At 38.6% G+C, this 19,379-nt stretch overlaps 1 long non-coding RNA gene across 1 annotated transcript in view; it reads right to left on the minus strand.

Annotated features, from left to right (window-relative positions):
• Positions 1-1,419: 1,419 nt before the first annotated feature.
• Positions 1,420-19,379, minus strand: part of LOC307054104 — a 142,759-nt gene continuing 124,799 nt past the window's right edge. The window contains exon 5 of the long non-coding RNA XR_013810928.1: positions 1,420-1,502. This is a non-coding gene — a long non-coding RNA (uncharacterized lncRNA). The remainder of the gene's footprint in view (positions 1,503-19,379) is intronic.

Here is a 19,379-nt window from a genome sequence, read left to right on the forward strand (position 1 = left end):
TGAGTAGGTAAATGAAGGGACATTTTATTACAGCCACTTACTTATTTCACAAATTAATTGTAATATCATGACATATGCCAACTTTAGCCTTCATGATTTCTCATTCTTTTTATTATGCTACTTTGTTTTCCATTTTTGGATGTATACTTAATGCAGGTTAAATAAAATGATTGTGACCTGCCACTTCCTAGGCCTACATTTTTTCATAATTCAGACCAGGAGCTTGTGTTTTCTAAAGAAGTTGGGATAAAAAGCATTGACCAGAGATTCACCAGCATAATTATAATTTTTTGACTCTCTATAAATTCTTCAATAGAGATGAATTTCAATGCCTTTAGTGATTGGCACCACAGAATTGAAAGAACTTCAGAAACCACTGTCATCAATCATGCATGGCAGTTCTTTACCCAGACACATGTTAAGGGATTTAATGGGTTCTTATGATGTGTGCACCTTGAAATTTCTGAGTTTGATTTAAAAGAGCTCACTAGGATATAATTAACTCAGAACTTAGAGCCTTGTGCATAATTTAGAGGCAATTACAGTTCAAGGAAATAATAAGCCAACTTTTCAAATTCAAACAAAAAACAATCTGGAAAAATAGAATTAATCACTGGCAATTACTGAGTTAAAACTTCTAACTTATTAGCTGAAATACTCCCACGTAATCATGCATTCAACTTTAACTGAGCCAGTAACTGTAATCATAATTAGGGATGTGCAGGCATTAAAAACTCAAAAGACCATAAAACACATGAAGCTCCTATTTAAAAAAAAATAATTGCTTAAACTTTCCACCCTCAAAGTTTGTAACATAGTTTAAATCCTAGTAGTTGTACCTTACAAATCTGAAATTTGCGACAATTTTAAATGGTTTTTAGACAAAATATATTTGTACAATTTTGGAAAATAGGCTTGAAAAATCAATAGTAGGAATCCTGTTTGTTCTTTTAAGTAGTTTTAACATGTTTTCTAGAGCCTTATTTGGATATTAATTGTATTTTAAAGCAACCAATACGCTAACTACAAACCCTCTTCTATGTCTCATTAATAGGGCCTGGAGTTAGACTGTTTTAGTTACTGCTACACTTGAAAACAATAAAAATAATTTCAGACTTTTCATTACATTTAAAGTAGCTTAGCTTATTCTCCCTGATTAGTCCAAATAAATGGAAATTTTACTATACCAATCAGTAGTTTTAAAGCCATCTCTCACATAAATACTCATTAAGACTATAAAATGACATTTCTTCCTGTAATCCAATAATAAGGAAAATTAAAAGGTTTAAAGATAATTTGTGAAGATTTATTCATAAAGAGAGAACATTTATTTCATTTTAAATAAAAGTCAATTCCATGACTGCCACAAATTAAAGAAAGCAGCATCCTTGCTTACCTCTCATCTTCTGGGCAAGTAAATCTCCAGTGCAGGTGTATCCAAAATGCTGCCAACCAAGTCTGCACATTTTTCCTTCCTTTTCTCAGTCACTCTACAAACCTCCCTAAGTTGAATTTTGTAAGGTTACTTTTTGATTATCATAACAAGTAAGCATTAAAAACAACAACTATAACAATGAAATTGTCCTTCACATATAAAAAAAATAGCCCAAACATAAAATGAAAAGACTGTGAAAAAAAATCAGATATTTAATATTATGATAGTATTTGGCATATGGTAGACATCAGCAAATTTCTCCAGAATGAGAGTAGTAAAACCTTAACACAAGGAATGAGGTTAACTCTTAGTTAAAAGGCCAAATAATAGTAATAGTAATATTAATAACAACAATAAAAATACTATAAAATAAATCTGCAGAATTATGACTGAGAAGATTTAGAAAATGCCTAAGTCTAATAAAGAAAGATCAAGTTGTTTTTTTAGGACTTAATAGCCATAGCAATTTCAATCCAAGCAATAATCTGAAAAAAGAAAGCAATAAACACAGACAAGTGGTCTGTATATTGTCTAGCAAAAGGTACACTATCACCATAAGGATGACTGGGTAAGAACAATCCATGGGGAGGTAATCTGTCTATTATTGTATCCATAAAGGGAAGACAGCTGGATCACAATTTCCATGATTAGCCTACTGTCACTAATTACAAATTTCATCCAACTATTCCCTTTACTTTGATTTCATGACTAACAAATACATTTTCTATAATATTTTGGCTTTCATATAGACTTTCCTAGAAAAGAGAGGTGTTAATCAAAATATAAATTGTCATATATAGTTAAATTTCTCTTTCTAAATCAATAAATTAGTATTCTTGTTTTTATAGCCAAGTCTTGTAGTCTAGTTATGGAAAACCAATATCCCTAAATGAGCTAATTCCACATACTGCCAAAATTTGTGTTTCTTGGCCTGTAAGGCTGAGTTACACCTAAATCATCATCTTTTAAGACCCAAATACAGAAATCAGCTGAACTCCTTGTCAACATTTTAAAATCTATATTATCCTTTTAATTCCATGAGTATGAAATGGTATTCCATTGTGTAACTGAGTGTTCACTTTTGTACTTATATTATTTATTATTTGTTTACATAAAAACATTTATTGAGGAATTATACAGTTGTGTCAGGCATCATGCAAGTCGCTGAAATGAGGAAACAGATTTTGATACATGCAATGATAGAATGTACATTCTATATCTAGCAAGTCTTATCTACTGAGCATGTTCTATGTATCAGGCATTGTTCTCAGAACTCTTGTGACTATTATTCCATTTAATCTGTTCAACCACTCAATTAGATATTCTTATTCTTTTTTTTTAAGATGAAGAAACTGAGATGGATAAAGTTCAAAGTTTAAAAGGTTAAATAATGTCTCAGAATCACACAATTGAAATACAAAGTCAGAGGCAGTGTCTAAATATTGATTAGTATATGGATTCCCTTGGTAAGAAAGAGAAAAATTAATTACACAAAATATAAAAATGTAAACGACAATTAGTCTGATGAAAGACAATTTATAATGATATATGAAAATAGTGTGAAATAAGACCAGATATGTAGGCAGGGAACACGTCATAAATGATTTTTGTACCATGTTAAGGAGAAACCACTTAAGAGTTTTAGCAAGGAAGATTGGCTCTTTCAAAAGATCACTTTGGTTGCAAAGTGGAGAACAGAATTAAGAGTCTGAATAGATGTAGAGAAACCATTTAGAAGTAATTTTAAGAATCCAGCGTGAAAAAGACTAGAGGTGATGGGGATGTGGAGAAGTGGACTGCTTCCTAGCACTAGAACATAATGTCAACAGAACTCATGACATGCCAAGGACAGTTTCTAGGAATCTGACTTGCCCAGCTTAATGGATAGTACAGGATTCCCTGAGACAAAGATAGAAAATAATCACATCTTCTAAATTATGTTCACAAATCCTTACTAATATCACACTTCTTAAATGTGTCAAGCCATAGCCAGTTGTTTCTTCACTTTCTGACAGTCACAATGTGTATTTCAATTAAGTCTTCTTTACAGTCTCACTCTAGGTTTGTGTTCTTACTAAAAGGATGCAGGGAAATTATCTCTCTGTCTAGAAATGTTCCCATTCGTCCCTTCCTGAATACTCTGAATACTCCCCCTTGTCTTTTCTTTGCCACTAGATTTTTCTTATTAAAAAAAAACAAAAAGCGGGCTTCCCTGGTGGCGCAGTGGTTGAGAGTCCGCCTGCCGACGCAGGGGACGCGGGTTCGTGCACCGATCCGGGAGGATCCCACATGCCGCGGAGCGGCTAGGCCCATGAGCCATGGCCGCTGGGCCTGTGCGTCCGGAGCCTGTGCTCCGCAACGGGAGAGGCCACAAAAGTGAGAGGCCCGCGTACCAAAAACAAACAAACAAACAAACAAACAAACAAACAAAAAAAAGCAACTAAAAAAAAGAAACTTTATTTTTTAGAGCAGTTTTAGGTTCACGGTAAAATTGAGAGGCAGGTACAGAGATTTCCCGTATATTCCCCAATGGTACACATGCACAGCCTCCCCCATTATCAGCATTTCCCAGCAGAGTGATACATTTGTTACAATTTATGAATTTACATGGACAAATCATAATCACCAAAAGTCTGTAGTGTACATTATGGTTTACTCTTGGTGTTGTACAGTCTATGGGATTGGACAAATGTATAATGTATCCAACATAATAGCATCATAAAGAATATTTTCATTGCCCTAAAAAACGCTCCGTGCTATGCCTATTCATCCCTCCCCTCACCCCTGGGAACCACTGATCTTTTTACTGTCTGTATAGTTTTACCTTTTCCTCAATGTCATATAGTTGGAATCATACAGTATGATACAGCTTTTTCAGATTTGTTTCTTTCACTTAGTACTATGCATTTAAGTTTCCCCATGTATTTTCATGGCTTGATAGCTCATTTCTTTTCAGTGTTGAATAAGATTCCATTTTTGGATGTACCACCATTTATTTATCTATTCACCTAGTATAGGACATCTTGGTTGCTTCCAAGTTTTGGCAATTATGAATAAAGCTTCTATAAACATTCATGTACAGATTTTTGTGTGGACATAAGTTATCAACTCTTTGGGTAATGGCCAAGCAGTGCAATTGCTGGATTGTGTGGCAAGAGTATATTTAGTTATGTACAAAATTGCCAAACTGTCTCCCAAAGTGGCTGTACCACCCACTAGATTTTTAACCACGTTCATATAGCCAAAATTTCAGAAGTATTTCTACAATATTTGCAGATATTGTACACTTGAAATCCAGATCATTATTCAAGATTCTAATTAATGGTACCTCCTCCAGGAAATTCCATCTCTCTTAACTCTACCTTCTTTGCAGTCCCTCAGACCTTTCCTTCGACCTATTTTATAAGAATCACTTCATTTGTTTCGAATTCTAGCTACTTGTTGTTATAACTGCTCCCTGACCCCATGTTTAAAGATGTGCTGTATTTGTGTCTCTATTTCCCTCATGCCAAGCATAGTTTATTTTGCATATAATAGAGGCTATGCAATAGAGGTAGTGCAATGATTAGAGAACCATAGTAAATACAATAATGCCTGTGTAAGTATACAGATTCCTAATAAAAAATATTCAATTGGCTATGAGTTCAAATATATTAGAAATCATTACAAAGAAATCAAAAGGATACAAATTATAATTATAAAAATTAAATATGTACTTTTTTTCTAAGTGCTGATGCCTCTTGTAACATGCTTTGTTTTTGAATGTTCCAAATATTTCCAAAACACTGATTAAGTGGCTCCATTTTGCAGTGACTCGGGGAAGCATTCAACCAATGCAGAAAACCTTACTTCAATAAGGGAGAAAAGAGCTTAATCTTGATTTCAGATCTATGCACTAATGACTATCTTCATGGCAGCTGTTTTCTATGGTTTCACCAGTTGATCTTAAGGAGTACAGTTCCTTGGAAATATACAAACTAAAATACATTTCCTGAAAACTAGGAAAACATGATGAAACATTAATCAAAACTAAATCATCTATAAGAGTTGTACCATGTGCCTGGCACTAGAACTATTACTGGTCACTGAAAGGAATGAACAATTATATTAGTAATTCATCATTAGCCCTGAGGAATCTTACAAAAGTGTTCTCATAGCTGATTGAAGTGGAGTGGAGGCAAATCAGAGAAGGCTGTGAAGGACACAGTTTCTGCAATTTTACATTATTTGACTATGTCCTGATTCTGTTGTGAATGAAGCTGTGGCATTTTGAAAAGTCAGCCCACTAATGGACAGTAATCCTGAAACTAAAATGAGGGGAAAAAATTGCAGTAGGAGCGGTACAAAGATAATAGAAAACATGACATTTACATAAATGCCGCTTTCTAATTTAAAGAACTTGGGCAAGTTCCCTAATGTCACTGTGCCTCCCTTAATTCCTCTGTTAAGTGGGAAGAGCAATAGTTCCTACCCCTGAATGTCTCTGCGGGGATTAATGTGTTAATACAGGCAAATTGCTTTGGACACATGGAAACTACCAGTAAGTGCTGTTTTTTGTTATAGTGGTTGTCATTTCCTCAAGATGCCTCCAATTCAAATTAGTTTTCTACAACCTCTAATCCGGATCAGCTCTACAGTGCTGTGGAGACCAGAATGGCCCCTCTACTCTTCCAACACATCCTCTTCTATGGCTCCTCAGTAAGTTGGAGTCCTTCTGTGTCTATTTTTCATGTCTGTTCTGGGGGCATGTCCCTCCCATTTATTACAAAACAACCCCCCATGGATGCCTTCTCTTTCCTTTAACCTCTGTGCTTCCAGCCCCCAGTCTCCTATCTTTTTCTCCTCATTTCCTGATATGCGATGATGTTCACTTGGTTCCATTGGGTTCCAATCTACCTAGATAGGCCTGGGGGATGGGAGTGGAGAGGGCAGGTGAAGATCAATTAGAAGACTGTCTCCATTGTCAAGTTGGCCTTTCTCTTACTGTTCCTAAAAGTACCTCTGTCTCTTCCTCATCTTGACTTTATTATCCTAGTTTCAGGGTCTGCCAGGACTCAAAAAATGGCCCTGGGAAAAGGAAGATGTTAAAGAGTGAAAAACTCACCTTCCACAAATTGCAAATGATCTTGTAAAATCCAAATCAAATCAGGTCACTTCCTCTTTAAAACATACTCAGAACTTCTCATTGTATTTAGGATAAAATCCAAACTCCACACTATGGCCAACCAGACCCTGCATGATCTGGCCTCTGCCTACTGTTTCTACCTCATCTCTCACCACTCTCCCCTCCTCTGCACATCACCAGCCTTCCTTAGTTTCTGCACAGTTTAATCTCTTTGCTGCTTCCATGCATCTTCCTGAAACCATCTTCTCTCACCTCTTTCCCTGAATAACTCCTTTGTCTCCATTAGGTTTCAGCTTGATTGTCACTTTCGTTGCAAGGCCTTTCCTTTCTGACTTTTCCACCTAAATTAAAGTTTTATACATTTTCATAACACCATGCATTTCCCTCTGGAGCATTAGTCATCATTTATGATTGTATATTTATTACTTTGAAAGAGTTCTAATGTCAACTTTCTCCAGTAGGCTCTTCATGGACCATGTCTGTCTTGCTCACAGCTGATCCACATGGATTCAGGTGCGTATTTATTAAATAAATATTTCTATGAATTCACAGTGTGGAAAACACCTAAATACATGGTGTTTAGAGTTCTATAGACCTTACCAGCTATGGGACAGGAGGCTTCACTTCTCTAAGCCTCAGGTTCCTCAGCAGTAAAATGGAGTCACATACCTCAAAGTCTTATGCAAAGTTCACAGCATTGGGACAGGTGCTTAGCAAACACTGAGGGATTCTCATCCAGTCTCCCTGCCACTATGCTTGCCTTCCACTGGCTGTTTTTACAGCCAGTGTGTTAAAAGAGAAGTTGGATCACACTGTTCCTCTGCTTGAAACTCCCAATATCTCCCCCATCCCATCCAAATTCCTTGGAAATACACAGCCCCATGAGCTGCCCCCTCTCCTCCTCCTCCCCTCCTTCCCTTTCCCAATCTCCTCTCCTATCACCCTCTCCCTCTCTCTCCTCCAGCCACATTGATCCCCTTTCTTATCTTTGAGCACACCAGACCTACTTCTGCCTCAGGTCCTTTTCATTGGCTGTTCTTTCCTTTGGGAGAAGTTCCTTTCAAGAATCTAAACAGCTTCTTCCTCACTCTCTCCAGGGACTATTCTATTTTAATTACAATCACTCCTTGCCCTCAACAGTCCCCGCCCACCTTAGCCTACTTTATTTTTTTGTCATCTCACTTTCAGCCTTCAAAACATTCTAAAAGTGACTTATTTATTATGTTTATTGTCTGCCTTGCAGTACTAGAATGTAATGTAAACTTTATGAGAGAAGACATTTTTGTCTGTCATATTAATTGCATATCCCTAATACCTAGAACAGGACTTGGCCTATAGAAGGCATTTAATAAATATTTTAAATTAATAAATGTAACTATCTTATTAGGATTATTATTATCATTATATAAAGATGAAATCTATTTTCCTTAAGGCACCCTTCTATGGATTCTATTCCCATTTACATAATAAAAAAGTAATCTAGTTACTTGTCCCCATGACACCTTCAAAACAATTTGACACTTCAGAGAATTAATTAAGGACAAAGCCAAAAATTGCCTTGCATTGAGAGGCAACTTGGGATTTTTGCCATTTGGTCATTCTTATTTGAAATGTCCTGTTTTGCCAAGTATTTTTCATATAATTTGGCATTTTGGCCTTTTCTCACCAATTTCTGTTTCTGATCAAAGCTGAATATCTGCATTAAGCCACAAATGGAGAAAGGATCAAGACCTTGTCATTTTCCCCTGTCCATCATTCCCTATCCTCAGGCTCCATTAGGTGATTACAAGGCCTGTCTCCCATATTTGTGTGTCTGGTCCACTGTGCCCCTCTAGATCTTGATTTCTTGATTTTGCCTTACATAATCCTGCTGCTTCTCAGTTGCTCACACTGATTTAGCTACTTGGCCTGATTAAGGCTTTGACTGACATCAGTATTTGTGTTTTAGAACTCTATTTGATCTAGCTTTTCCAATTTGGTCCTATTACATCTTGTTATAATTTCTAATTTCCCTTTGGGGTGTCTTGGGGCTTGAGACTGGGGGCAGGAACCAAGAAGGGACCATAATTGCAATGATGTGGGTGGTGGGAAAATGGTATATATTTTAAAAGGTTAATTTAGTAGTTAAAGAACCTCAAACCCTTTCCTGATGGGATTGTCACATGGGAGACACAGGAGAAAAAGACCCCCTTGGGATACAAAATTATGGAAGAGAATAAAAGCTAGTGAGAAATAAAGATTATCTGTTTGTTTAGTTCCTCCAGGGCAAGGAGACCATGTATTACCTTACTTTTGTATCCTGAGCACCTAGCATGCAGTCCAGTTCATACCAGGCATGAATAAATGTTTCTCATTGAATATGTTGGTAAAGATACACATACAGCAGCAGCACTAACGTAAATTGGCAGTGGATTATTGTCATTATGTGGTTATTTTCCATCAGAAGTATATCATGACTAAGCAGTTAGCATAATTTAAGTATATGAGAAAAACATACAAACAATATTCAGGTCATTTTTACCATGCTTTCTATGGCAGAAAAAGAAGTGGATATGGGTGAGATAGAGCAAACTAGCTCACCAGTGGCTAGATTCTTAGAAAAATCTCTCAGGGTTGTAGGGAGGATTAATTGTGTGACTCCACTTATAGCACTTAGAAAAGGACTGCCATAAGTGCTCAACTTACTAGAAATGTTAGTTACTATTTTTACTACTAGTAGAACTTTTTAAGAATATATATTCCTGATTCTGATACACAGGACCCATTAAGTCCAGGCTCAAGGAGCGATAGTTTTAAAGCTCCTCTGCTGATTCTAAAGCGAGTCATTGACCTACCACCTCTATGTCCCAGGGAGCCTGTGTGCTAACAGAATGAGAAAGACATGGCTGGAAAACTCTGTTCTCTCTTACACCAGTTCTGGAACCAGAGGGAAACAGGAGCCATATTCCTTTTCATGTTCTGTGTCACTAGTTGTAAAACCCTGGCCCTTAATGTATTTCAGAGGTGGACAATCATAATGTTTAAGGGCATTGTCATTCCTCTCACTTCAGACACCAGGTTTGGACCTTGGGAAAAAAAAATCAACATTTTCATGATTCTGGATAGTGTGAGCCTGAAAGTCAGTGAGCTGAAAGAAAGACATCCAAACGCTAGCTGTCCTTAGTTCTACATAAGAATTTCCAACTCCACTATACAAAATGAATTTCATTATCTCTTCTTTTTATCTTGATTCTCCAGTAGTATTTTCTCTCTTGGTTAAATGGTCTATAATTCAACCAGCCTCCCAACTTAGAAATCAAGGGTTTATCCCCATCTACTCTAGCTTATTCACCACCAAACAGTAGATATGAATATAGATATATAGATATAGATGAATATATATGAATATGATGTATAAGAAATGTATACATATGAATATATAATAATATATATAAATATAGATATATAGATACAGATAGCTCATGAAACAGTTCCCTGTCCCTTTGACTGCCACACTGTCCTCTATACCACATCACTATCCTGCTTGAAGCCCTCCATTGATTTTTCCATGCCTGAAGGATAATATGCAAATAGCTTGGTACAGACCAGAAGGATCTCCACAGCATACTGGAAGCAATATACTAAGCAGTTAAGGAAATGGGCTTTGGAATCCCAGAGAGCTGGGCTGCATTATGACTTCATTACTTACTAGCTGTGTGATCTTGGGGAAGTAATTTTTCTATGGCTCAGCTTCCTCACTCATCAAGTGGAGATGTTAATAACGCCCTCACGAAGTGCTTAAGAATATTAAATTATATATGATGCTTATCATACCTAGTAGAATAAGTGCTAAATAAATGGTGGTAGTTGTCACTGATGTTGTTATGATTAGTTGCAGTAACATAATCTATCTCCAATTTATCTTTTTAGGCCTATCTTTCCACCCCCCACCTTCCCATGTCTCTCCACTTCCATCTGTCCTCTGTACCCCAATCACATCTGACTTCTCACCACTCTCTAAACATGCCCTTCTCTATCATAGCTCTGTGACTCTGCATATGTCCTTATTTCTTCCTGTATTTTGCCTTTTCAGATTCTCTGAGTATTATTCATCTTAAAGAACTGCTTCAAATCGCACCTCTTCTCTGAAGCCCTTTTAAGCGTTTCCTCTTTATAACAGCGCTCAGTTCACATTTCCATTATAGGTACCCTTATACCAAAAAAAAAAAAAAAAAAAAAAAGTATGGTATTGTCAGGATACTCTATTTAATCAAAGATTAAATAAACTGTAAGTGGAAAATAAATGTAATCATTTCAAAAATAAAATACTCTGTAGAACTGCAAGAATTTCTGTTGTAATTCAGGAGAGTAAAGACCGCTAAGAAAAATAATGAGCAGGCATGAAGTATTTTCATTATTTTTACTGAAGCTCCAAAATAGATTCTCCTCACTGCAGTTTCTTTTGGGGGTCTGTATGTAACAGTGGAGGGGCAGGTGCAAACTCTAGCAGTCCTGCTGAGCCATTGGTTGGTGCCACAGTGGGCCCCTCCCCCAAGCAAGCAACTGTCAATGAGGGACAATTAGTGGTCCTGCTAAGCGATTGGTCAGCACTGCACTGGGCTCCTCCCCCTCCCCTCCTCTGTATAAGAGGAGCCCAAATTCTGACTGGGACAAGATGGGTTTTTCTGAGATATCAGTCTGCCATCCTCTCTGTCTGCTAGCTTTCCGATTAATGTCGTTCTTCCTTGCCCCAACAACTCGTCTCCCAATTTATTGGCCTGTCGTGAGATGAGCACAGAGAGGTGCGGCCTGGTAACAAATTTGGTGAAGCCAGCCAGGAGCCTTGCTATTTGTGACCAGCAGGCCCTGCTTGGGGAATTTTTGGGTAAGGCCCTAGCACCTGCAGGGACCACTTGCCCTGAGAATCTTCCCTTCAAAATTCCTGAAGCAGCACCGGCTGCCCCAGCGCTGGGCAGTTGGAGCAAGGAATTGACATTTGGGAACGAACAGGCTTCATATAGTAGGATAAGTCACTACGGTGTGTATAACCAGGAACATTTTCCCCTCTCAATTCGGACTTTTTCCTTTAAGGGAAAAGCCAATTTGTTCATTTGATTGGGGTACCCTGTTGAAGAGGGGACTTGTTGTTGGAGTCTACCTGACTTTTCAACCAGTTCATTGGCTTTTGTTTTGCACTCATTCATGATAGAATCTGTTTGTGCTTTTGGTATTGGAATTTGCTTGTGCTTTTTGTGTTTTGTTGTTCTTGAACTTATAAACATGGGAAACACCCCATCTGTCCCTAAGGAAAGCCCTTTGGGGCGTATCTTAAATAAATCGGCAATATATAACTGTGGAAGAGACGACATTCTATTGTAATAGTGTGTGGTCCCAATATATGTTAGGATCAGGAAAGCAATGGCCCTCGAATGGCTCACTAGTTAATTATTATACGATCTTGCAATTAGAATTGTTTTGTGAAAGAGCAGGTAAAAATAATGCGATTCTGTATGTAGAAGCATTTACACTATTGTATCAGGAGGAAAAGAAGACAGCTGTGGCCTATGGTACAGCAGTATAAAGGGAAAACCTGTTCTACAAGAGGGAAGCAGAGAAAGTGAGAGCGAGGACATGTCATTTCAAAACTTAAAACCCCCTCCAGCCAACCTGGCTCCCCCACTGGCTGAGAAGGCTGCACCAGCAGTTGTTCTGACCACCCCCATGCCACCAACATATTCACCACCTCCTGTTTCCCCTACTTATGGGAATCAATTAGACGTTTCTACGTTAACCCCTGTGCATATGGGCCTGGTTTGGTGTCACCATCTAAGGCCTGACAGGGCACTCAATTTGGACAAGGAGCCACTTCAGGAGCAGGGCAATTTCCCATATGCTGATATCCTGTAGGAGGCCTTAATGCAGATGGACAACCAGCTGGGTTTCTATGGATGTACAAGCCATTCTCAACTTCAGAGTTGTTTAATTAGAAAAACCATAACCCTACATACTGAGAGGACCCCCTCCACATGACTGAGTTTTTCACTTCTTTCTTTGCCACTCACTATTCCTCTTGGGCAGACATTCACACTCTACGAATATGATGCTTACTGGGGATGAAAGAAGGATGGTCATTGACAGGCTAGAGAGGAAGCACACCAGCTTCATCTTGCAGATCCAGATGGAACTCCAGAAGCAAATCTGGCAGTTCCTATTGCTGAGCCTGACTGGGATCCTAATAATGGAGATATGCCACTCCTAAAGCATTATAGGAAGTATATCTTAGCAGGTCTTTGAAAGGGAGTACCTAGGCAAAATAGCTTAAACAAAATTCAGAAGATACACCTAAAACCCATTGAGGATCCATCAGAGTTTCTAGAAAGAATTTATCAAGCTTATAGGCACTATATTGATGCAGACCCTGAGGCCCCCGAAAATATGAGAATGGTAAATATGACCTTCATTGGGCAAAGCATTCCAGATATAAGAAGAAAATTACAAAAGTTAGATGGTGCATTTGGAATGAATCATTCTCAATTGGTAGATGTTGCTTTTAAAGTGTTCAACAACAGGGAACAACGATAGAAACAACAGGATGCAAGACAGAATGCCACTTTCCTGGCAGCAGCGTTGGATTCCCTGAAGGCAAGTAACTGAAGAGAGGTAAGTCACCATCAGGGAGGGAACAATGTGCTTACTGTAAGGAGAAAGGGCATTGGAAAAAAGATTGCCCTAGGCTAAAGAATAAGAAAGAAAGCAACAAAAGAAAGATGGGAGCCTCTCATATGATAGAAATAGAGGTACACTCTAATGATGAATGGAGATGCCTGGGGGCACCCTTGGGCTTGAGGCGTCCAATTCCAATTTCTCCACAGGAGCCCTGGGTAACTTTGACAGTGGGGGACAAGTTGATTGACTTTCTGATAGATACGGGTGCAACATACTCTGTGGTAAACACCAAGGTGGCACAGAAAACATCTCAATCCATCACGGTCTCGGGAGTTTCAAGAGAAGTACAAAATCGTTCTTTCTTACAGACTCTAGACTCCTGCAGATTGACTTGTCAAAATACCAGCCAATGTATTCAGAAAAGGACAAGGAAAGGGGCCAGAGAGTGGGGATTCACTCTCTATCACAACTTGCCTGCCTAGAAATGTAGTGTACAAGGAATTGTTTTGATTCTTGAGGCCCTCTTGGACACTGTGCTGCAGCACTTTCATAATAGTATCCATTATGGGAGAGACGCCACCTTATAATGGATTCAAAAATATATAATGGGGCCTAACCTACAAAGGACCATCCAGTGAGTCTCTCAAAATTGCATGATTTGTGCTAAAAATAACCCAAAGACTGCTGTCACACCTCCCCAGGTGGGGACTCAACACAGAGGAGCCTGTCCCACAAAGGACTGGCAAAAAGATTTTACTCAAATACCGTGAGCCACAGGAAATTTCAGATACCTGCTAGTACTTGTGGACATTTTTTCAGGATGTGTAGATGCATATCCCACCAGGACAGAAAAAGCCTCCAAAGTGGTTAGAGTCCTCCTTAAGGAAAATTTCCCCTGATTTGGACTGCCTAACTCCCTTCAAAGTGATAATGGGCCTGCTTTTGTCTGTAGCATAACCCAACAAATGTCTAAAGCACTGCAAATTAATTGGAAGCTACATCCATTCTGGAGACCACAATCAACAGAAAAAACTGAGAAAATGAATTAGACACTGAAAAAGAGCATTGTTAAAATATGTCAACAGACTAATTTAACTTGGGAAAAGCCCTTACCAATTGCCCTGCTACGGATCAGAGTGACTCCCAGAAACGGGCTTAAATTAAGCCCCTTTGAAATACTATATGGTAGGCCATTACAGGTGTCTGCCACGTGGGAGAATCTATAAATGCTCTGAAAGATCTTGCTGTTGTCAGTTATGTTAAAACTCTGGGCACTATACTAACCTCTGTTCATGAGTTTGCTTCCAGCCGGTCTGCCTATCCAACTGAGGTAGCCTTATACCCTTTCCATCCTAGAGACTGAGTCCTCCTTAAAACCTGGAGAGAACAAGGGCCTGAGCAACAGCTGACTACAAGGTGGACAGGACCACATATGGTATTACTTACCACACACTTATCTGTCAGGTTAGCTGGAGTAAAGCCATGGACACATCACACTTGGGTTAAAATAGTCCCAGTGTCATTAGAAAACGACCCAACTCCTGAGAGGCTTAGAGAGCAATGGGTTTGTGAACACTTAGAAGGGTTAAAGTTGCTCTTCAAAAAGAATAAGCACTGAGATTAAAAGTTCATTGTAGAAGGAGTTTCATCTAGTTCAAATAGTTGTAGATAAAGAAAGAGAACTGTATTGCTAAAACTTACTAAAAATGTTAAGGAATATTCCTGACCCAAAGTTGATCAATTCTATTTCACAATCATCCCCTCATTGTCCCTGTTCAGCAGGAAGTCGCCAGAAAGATCATCACCCCTTTTTCCCACAAGATTGTGGAATGGACACTGACAGTGGGGAGTTGTCATAGGGGCAGGGGAGACACAACCTATAACAGCCCTGCTCAACCATTTGTCAGTGCCGCAGTGGGCCCCTACCCCTCCCCCCTCCCTGAATTCAGACTGGGACACGATGGGTTTTTTTGAGACATTAGTCTGCCATCTTCTCAGTCTGCTAGCTTTCCAATTAAAGTTGTTCTTCTTTGCCCCAACAGCTCATCTCCCGATTTATTGGCCTGTCGTGTGGCCAGCAGAGTGAGCTTGGGATGGGTAACATGTACACTGTATTGGAATCTGATTCATCAGTAATAGTTACTCTACAAATATTATCTGCAAGACAAGTTTCCAAGTCCTAATCAGATCATTAAAGGCGCTATGCCTAATAAAACTGCATCCCATCCTGTCATATGACACTGACAGATGGTTTTCCCGTAGGAAATGAGAACTATCAATAGCATTCTTCATAGACACAGATTTTGGATAATGGTAAGGTGTCAACAGACGCATTAATATATTTTTTCATCTTGGTGGCACGATAATAAAATTTAGCATTAATGACACAGTTTGAACTCAATAAGCTATTCCATAAAATCCTTGTTTACAAGTAATTGACAATAATTGTGAAAAACATTCTGTTTGGTTGTTGGCCATCTGTAGCAGTGTATGGAACAAACTCAGAGATACATGGTGCTGTTTCTCCCTCCACCTGTATTGGTGGACAGCTTACTGCTTACAGGTGTTTGCCTTCAGGAAACCATCAAAGATGGGCACTAATCAGAACTATTCCCCATGACAGAAAAGACCTCTCAGTCATCCAGCAGGAGGATATTTTAGAGCAGTTCCACTGTAGACGCTTTTCCCCTCAAATATCATCTTTTTTTTTTTTTTTTTTGCGGTACGCGGGCCTCTCACTGTTGTGGCCTCTCCCATTGCAGAGCACAGGCTCCGGACGTGCAGGCTCAGCGGCCATGGCTCACGGGCCCAGACGCTCCGTGGCATGTGGGATCCTCCCGGACCGGGGCACGAACCCGTGTCCCCTGCATTGGCAGGCGGACTCTCAACCACTGCACCACCAGGGAAGCCCTCAAATATCATCTTAATATAACTGTTTTCCTTCCTTCCTTCCCTCTTTCCAGAATTAATAAATATTTATGTATGGTGATAATAATAATGTTTTAATGAGATGACACCAGAAAGGACATTTATTGAATACATTATTTTAAAATGTCTTGGTATATATATACTATCTCTTTTAGTATTGTAACAATTCTAAGAGCAAGGTACTACCATTTGATTTTTACATATAAGAAAACTAACTCATCGGTAAAATAACTTGTCCAGGATCACATGGTTAATAAGAGGCAGAACTGGAACTTGAATCAAGGTGTGTCTGATGCCAAAGATTCTCTTTCTGTAATATTAAATGGCCTGCCCAAAGAAAAGGAAAAATTAGTCAATTGGTTTAGCAGTGCCTTCAGTTATAGGTAACATAAACTCAACCATGATAACTCAACCAAATAGTGATTTGTTGTTTGCATAGACCAAGAAATCCAGCACTGGTATGGCTGCTCAAGGATGTCATGGAGGAATGAGGCTTCCAATAACTTCTGATCTACTCTCTTTAGAATGTGCTTAATTCCCTTGATTGCAGATGTGACTCCCTTCTACTGGTCATCAATCCTTTACTCCAAACAAGAAGAAGTGGTAAAATGTGAAGGACAAAAGGCTCATGTGAGCTGAATTTATCCTGTCTTATCAAGAAAATAATAGCTGGCCAGCAGTGTTTCCTGGTGACTTCCACTTAGTCATTAGGACAGTGTTGTATGAGCGCCCTTTATTATAAGGTAACCTGGGGCATTAATATGGATTTTAGCTGCATACATTGACAGAATGAACAGAGTGGGGTTCTATGAAAAAGCAAGGATAGATTTCTGCCAGGCAGCAGTATCTGGCAACAAACTATAGCTGGGAAAATGAGAACGGGAACTCAGTAAAATATTGAAAGAAATCTATGAAGTCAGAAAGAGATGATTCATTATTCCTCACCAAAAAATATATTGGACAACTAGATAAAAAGGATTATGAGGGAGTTATTTCCGAAACACTTAAGTACATTCTCTGTTAACCTCCCTATTGGTCTAATTACTTAGGTACCAAAGAGCAGTATCCTCTGATAGCTAGACAATCCCATTTATACTGCAAGAAAAGGGCCACTTAGGACACTCAAATGTAGCATAAACATTCAATTGGAGAAGTGGTCTCTTAGCCTTTAGGGTGATTTCAGAAGGAATCTATGGCCCTATCCATACCCAACTCTTCAATAAATAAACAAATCAAGGCTGTAGACCCCAGACATTTTAAGATAGAAATCACTGTCACAGTGCTTTGGGAATCAAACATTTGTACCTCTGAGCTTGACGAAAAATAGAAGGAAAAGCAAAGAAACTTTCAGATGACAGAGTTCATTTAATCAATTCTTGCTAAGTTAGGCCTGGTTACACTGATAAGCTGCTGAGTCTTCAAACTTGAGACATGCTGAATATTGCCTGTTGATGAAAATAAGCCCCTTTCTTTTCCTCTCCAGCACGGACCTAGAAATTCATTATAATTATTCTTTGTAACATGCATGGATATATATGCATCTATACACGTAAGGAATTTTATAAAGAGAAGTTGATGAGAGGAAATTAGTGTCTCTTCCCACCGCAGCATCAAGCTTAATGACATAGAAAAAACAGGTGTTAAAGCCCATGTGCTAAAATTGTGAGGTTTACACCTCCCTTCGCATGGAGTACTTGCAAATTCATAAAGCTTTCCACATTTCCCCAAGATTCCGTTGTGAAACTTTGTCTGACCCTTTGCTCTCAGAGCAGTTGCTACATCCCTGTATTAACATGTGCCTCACTGTATTTAATTAAGAGTGTACATATTTGTCTTCTCCACAGGCTGTGAGTTTCTTGAAGGCAAAAGCACTATATAGGAAATTGAACTTGAAAACAATATACAGGGATGTCCTGAATTCTCCATCTCTAGAATCTTTAAAACTAGTTGTTTGGTCATAGAAATGTGTAGAGGCAAGACGCTAAATCAAATGACTCTTTCAAGACTCCCAATCCAAAAATCTGTTTAAAAGCAATCCTTTAAAAACAGAATCAGAAAGCATCTATTTGGTTACCTGGAATAAAACATAATTTCATGTTCTCTGTACTACTTAATTGGTTCTTGCTAAAAGAACATTTAAATTCTGAGTTTCAGTAAAGCTACAATGGTAATTATAAAAGATTTAAGAATAGTATTCATGTCTCATTTCATCACCATAAAACTACTGCCTAAATCCTACTTATTTCTATAGGCCAAAAACAGCTACCACAGGAGCAATATGTGTTCTACTAATCATCACTAATAGCTTTATAACAGGAGAGTTGAAACACCATCACTGCTATGTAGCTGGATACACAGAGAAATATTTGAATGTGTTAAATCATATATTTCAGGGACATTTTCTTAAAGAGATTAATGCAAAAGCCCGCTCTTATAAAGGAATAGAAAAAGAGCTCAAACTCTGATGGTTACGAATACAGAGGGCTATAGAATGATGCCCCCAAGAGCTTGGAAACGAGACAATAAGATTGGCTCTGAGAGTTAAAGCAGAGCAGAAATATGCAACGTTGCCTCAAAGAGACAGAATGACTCATAGGCCTCCAGGGCTTGAAGAAGTCCAGATTAACTGTATGAACATTTCTAAAGACAGAATATTTTATTCACAGAGTGTTTGTCAGTTATAGAAGCACAGAAAAACTTAGAACCTGAAGGTCCCTGGGGTAACGTGGGCATCACTTCTTTAGCTAGATTGTCTTTAGCTTCTCTTGTAAATTTAGTAAGGTGAGAAAATGTACTCACCATCCTCATCTTGATTCATCACTAAGTGTTGCTCTGCTGTACATTTCGGCCCTGTGCACTTAAGTCAAAATGAGTTCATCTGATGCAGGTCTATCTTGTTCACTGTGATATCGCCAGTGCCCAGCATGGTGCCAAATGCAGTGCATGCTCAGTACTTTTTTCAATTGAGTTAATAGCTCTGAGACTTGGCAAGGGAGAACGAATGGGCCTTTGAGTCCAGGATTCTGGAATGCAGAGCTAGAATTGACATATCGATTATTAAGATTATCAACTGGGGAGGATCTTCAGCAACCCCATTTTATTGGATCAAACAATTAAATTTCTGGCTTCACAAAAACTGTCTAAGCAAAATAGGAGCAGCTTAAAGGGAAAACTTTTTTACAAATTGAAGGTTTGTGGCAACGCTGCATTGTCAGCTGATGGTTTCTTTCAGCAATAAAGTATTTT

Source organism: Hyperoodon ampullatus (assembly GCF_949752795.1).
Source record: "Hyperoodon ampullatus genome assembly, chromosome: 5".
NCBI classification, from domain to species: Eukaryota; Metazoa; Chordata; class Mammalia; order Artiodactyla; family Ziphiidae; genus Hyperoodon; species Hyperoodon ampullatus.